We start from the raw sequence: 5,096 nt of genomic DNA, 5'->3' as shown, positions 1-5,096 counted from the left end.
ATATATACATATATATAGAGATAGAGATACACACATATATTCCTTGTTTTAAGTATTCCTCCGTGCTGTAATGTTAATTTGGGGCTGATACATTATTTTGGGCTAAAGAGACCATCTTACACATTACTTTTTCATTGAAGTGTCTAAATATCCGACAAGTGATAAGAACAGAATAAACGAGATAAATATTTTTCAAAAAACAGACCAAAAGTAAATTTGTAGAAAGAGAAATAATTATTGAGTTATGCGAGATAAACGGAAATGGCCACTTATAATGGCCGCCTTCTTATAAATGTTACAAACGCTATCAAAGAAATCTATATCCGTTTTTTTCCCTTCTAATTGCGTAGCTCTAGATTAAAGCCGATCATGTTCTATATGAATACAGGATGATTTTGTTTGTAGTTCTTCTTATTTGAAACGTTATATTTTATTATGGAAGGGAATATGGATAAAATATAGACCATGAAGAGTTAGTGACGTCATCTTGAATCAAAACATCGTCACTTTTTAAACTTAAAAGTAGTTACACCACACTCTTTGGCAAGTAAAACATGCTATTGTCGTGTTCATTATATAAACAATTCTATATTATGTAATGAATGCGATGCATAAGATGATTCGCATCGATTTTCAAGAGCATATCTCATTTCAGAAGACTAGGATATCTTAAATTTGGTATGAAACTGTCAAACCACTTCTGATAACGATATCTCCTTCTTGCCTTAGAAATTCTTTGCATTTCTTGAAATATTTGTATTTACTATGACTAAACACAGACTTATGTTTGGCACAGTGTGCTATCTCGGTGCATTTTATTTGTGTTATCTCTATACATTTTATTAACCTAATAAACCGGGAGAGATGAGCGACTATTAATAATTTTCCTTTCTGTAGTCAGGCATTCTTGATATAACTTACTCTTCACTTTGAAAATATTGATTTCTTTTAGATATGAACTTGGTGGATTATAAAGTGAAAAGGATAATATAATGAATTAAAGTCAACTTATTCAAGCATTCATTATTCGTTGACAGAAAGAAAATCATGAAAGTCAAACGCTAGATCATAAGGTAGAGAAACTAAAATATATAGCGAACTTAGAGCAAGTTTGTGCAAACAGCCAAGAATAAATATGCTTCATATTTTTTATGAATTAATTTCGTGGGATTTTCATTATTTTATGCAAATAACGTACGTAACAGTCTACCTACAAAAATTCATTAGACGTCGCTGTTTCGTATGTATGTAACAAAAATTGTTTACTTCTGTTAAATATATTTCCAAGACATCTAAATAATATATTGTTGATTCGTTAGATTTTCCTAGCTTTTGCTACATTGCTGGAAAGATGATTTCTTAAAAAAAAAAAGAAAATTAATGGACACTCTTGAAGGATAATCTATAAATTTTGTTACTACTTTATGTTTTTATTGCATTTTTGACCTTAACACACATAAACAATTTTAGGGTAAGTGTTCTGTAACTGTTCATCAACCATCCATATAGTGATCATATAAAGGTAGTCTATTGAGTTACTTGGATTCTAATTTTGTGTGTGAATCCTCAAGAGTATTGACTAAAGCTGGAGAGTAGAAACGTAAGTGAATTTTACTGGAAATATATTCCATGTTCACTCTATATTATATAATAATCATATTACACTATATGTAAACCATGTAGTATAATTATACATTTGATTTGGCAATGTTTGATCTTTTGCTTCTTTTAATATCAGAAAGTTGACAAAGAAGTTTATTTGATGACCAGAGTTGCGCTCGTCTCAGCTATTTTGCTATAGCAAATTCCATTTAATCTAAAATTTAGTAGTAGTAGTAGTAGTAGTAGTAGTAGTAGTAGTAGTAGTAGTAGTAGTAGTAGTAGTAGTGGTGGTAGTAGCCACAGCAGCAGCTGCAATCGCGTAAAAAGTAGAAAAAAGGAAAGTGAAGAGGGGAAAATATTGAAGACAAATAAGTAAAACAATAAAGAAGAAAAAGAAGAAGAAGAAGAACAACAACAACAACAACAACAACAACATTAACAACAACAACAACAACAACAATAACAACAACAGCATTAACAACAACAACAACAACAAGAAGGAAGTGTGACCGATTTATTAATAAAATATTACTTATTACAGGATGATAAGATCTTCACAATACTTCATGATTTAGAAATTATAAAACAAAACGTTTCATAATGGCTCTAATAAGGTAATGGCTATTCAGTGAGGACAGGGTATGAAGTTAAAACAAGGGACTATTCAATATCAAAAATTGCTCACATTTTCTCCACAAAGATTGTATTTCATATTATATATTTGTTTGCAAATCATATTACCCCAACAGTGACTCCACTTCGCATAATATATCTTCTGACGCTACCTCCCAAAGCTTAGATCTAAAGCGTTGATTCATATAAAAAAATCGCACGGTATATAATTATTTTCATGACCTATTGTATTCTCGGTTAGTTAGCCTCTCAAAGCTGCAATACTCTTCCTAGGAAAATGCGTTCAGCGACCTAATAGGAAATTAATAACTTTTTTATATAATGCATAGAACTGTTTTCTTTCTTCTGTTTTCTTTCAATTAATTTTTCAACTTTTTACTGCGTGTTATTTACATTTCTTTCAACAGAACGGTTCAAAGCGTTTTGCAAGTCAACATATGTCTCCATCATTCCACGATCAGCAACTCCATTGCCTATAGTAAAACTGCTTATGTTTTTTTTCATTTTCTTCTGCTATACACAATTCTAGTATATTACATATAATTGTAAAATGCGAAGTCCAGTCGAGGGTAATTATGGATGAATTTAATTAAAAAACACACGAAAACGAAGCTTTACACTACTGAGTAGAAATAAAATATTCTGTAAGAATTGGAATAGTATAGCCTTCTCATTTACCTGAAATTAACCGTTGTCTTTTAGTGCTTTCTGTCTGGTTAGTTACAAAGTGATTCATTGCAGTTAACCACCCATGTATTTCTTTGATTATGCCGGCTTGTAATAGGAACTGTCAATACCTGCCTACTGATAAGCTAGAGCTTTACCTTCTAATGCGTGTTTGTAATGTCTGGCTGTGATCAATTGATATGAAAAGAGAAAGCAAAGAACAACGAAATATTTCTTTAAAAAAAAACGATTCTTAATAACGTAGTTTTTTTGTGATATGTTCAATGGTGGACAGGATATCGTCATTTGGTTTTCATTTTTATGCGTGCCTATAAATATATTTCATTGAATTAAAATTATACCTTCATAAACTCAAATGTATATCAGCGGTAGAAAATCTACGATTGGAAAACTTTGCAAACAGTATCCTTTATTGTATACGCATGTTTCTGTGTTTCTGTTCTCGAATATCTTGGTGGAAGAAGTCTTGTCTTCCCCAAACCTATATATACATCGCTATTGATCAGTATTTAATGGAAGTGCAAATCATTGCAATAAATAACATTTCACCACAGCACATGGTAATACTGTTATTCCTTCTAAAATTCTCCAGAATTTGTGAAAGCCATGAAAGTTATTTTATGCATTTGTTTAAGCAAATAGCAAGGCCAACTTTGCAAACGAGCAGAAATAGAGCGTAAAGAGTGATTAATGTATGGTGTTTGTACAACTATTTCGGCCCAACTTGCATCACCAATATATGTGGGAGTTACTTAAACATCCCAGCGGCTATTTTCCTTCTCGTAATTCGATTCTAGTATCCATATCATACAAATGAATATTTCTGACTCCACAAACTCTATGAAACAGTATATCGCACTACATATTACAATGGAACGCTTGGTGTTCCATTTTGAAACGCTTGGTGTTCCAGCTTGATGGGAGAAAGTAAAACTTGAATAAATATAGGTATCAAATCATTGTAGTTTCAAATACTTGTCACAATGTTATAATTCATAATTTCGAAGAATTAATCTAAAATTCATAGAAAAGACGCTGTATTTACCACGTTACAATTAATGAAATACGACATTCTAAAACTTAGAATTCAGAAACTAATCATACTGTTCTTTATGCCAAAACTCAGATTGTTTCTATATAATGCAATTGGTGTAATACCAAGTTTGAATAGTCAATATGAAGCTTATAATCTAAACTAATATGAATATGCATTTTAATGTTTGCTCTGTCTAAGGAAAAATTAAAACGAGACGCTCAAAACTAACAAATTATATAAATTAAACGTACGATAAAGAATGTCATAATCATTAAGTATTTAATTTTAAATGCATCGTGTACGTCAGATGTAATTAATGATTCTTCTTACTGTGCTTAACTATAACTTCAGAAAACGCCGATTCATATGAATTCATGGATAAGTGTCAAGCTCAGAAGTAGCAACACGAAAATCGAATTTATTAATCCTATAATGACATTTAAATTCTGCATAAACTACAACATCATTCTCATAACATGTTGTATATATTTTTCAATCTATGTTTTTAGCGTTTTAACCACGCCGGGATCAGAAATAAATTAATTGAGTATTCTGAAATCAAAATTAAAACCAAAACAGAAAAAAAAACCCATTCATGATTTAAAAAGAGTGTATAAAGAAACATAATTCTGTTACAAATTACTTGGAGCACAAAGTTATTGAATTATCGTTATTATCATTGGCTTGTTTCAGTCATTTAACTGCGGCAATGCTGGGAAAGCCACTTTGAAGGATTTTGGTAGAGTAAATCGATCGCAACAGCTCTTTTTTTTTCGGCTCAAAGTCTGGTACTTATTACATCGGTCGCGTTTTGCGAAGTGTTAATCTCGGGAGCTTAAACAAACCAAAACCACCGGTCGTAAAATGTGTGTGTATATTGTATTATACTACATTATATTATTTTATATTATATCATGTTATGTTATATTATGTTACATTATATAATATGTTTGTGTCTGTGTGATAAGAAGCTTGCTTCCCAACCACATGGTTGCGGGTGCTCAGTCTACGGTGTGATATCTTAAGCAAGTGTCTTCTTCTATAGCCTCGCGTCGACCAGAGCCTTATGAGTGAATCTGAAAGTCAGAAACTGAAATATATATATACATATATATATATATATATATACACACACACA

General features: G+C 31.2%; 1 long non-coding RNA gene across 1 annotated transcript in view; it reads right to left on the bottom strand.

Annotated features, from left to right (window-relative positions):
* Positions 1–21: 21 nt before the first annotated feature.
* LOC128247347 (uncharacterized) overlaps positions 22–5,096 on the bottom strand; it is a 6,512-nt gene continuing 1,437 nt past the window's right edge. Inside the window, exons 2-3 of the long non-coding RNA XR_008263742.1 lie at positions 2,914–3,086; positions 22–65 (exon numbers count right to left, since the gene is read on the bottom strand). This is a non-coding gene — a long non-coding RNA (uncharacterized LOC128247347). The remainder of the gene's footprint in view (positions 66–2,913; positions 3,087–5,096) is intronic.

This window comes from Octopus bimaculoides, chromosome 3 (assembly GCF_001194135.2).
Source record: "Octopus bimaculoides isolate UCB-OBI-ISO-001 chromosome 3, ASM119413v2, whole genome shotgun sequence".
NCBI classification, from domain to species: Eukaryota; Metazoa; Mollusca; class Cephalopoda; order Octopoda; family Octopodidae; genus Octopus; species Octopus bimaculoides.
The sequence above is the reverse complement of the archived record's forward strand: the minus strand, read 5'-3'. Positions and strand labels throughout refer to the sequence as shown.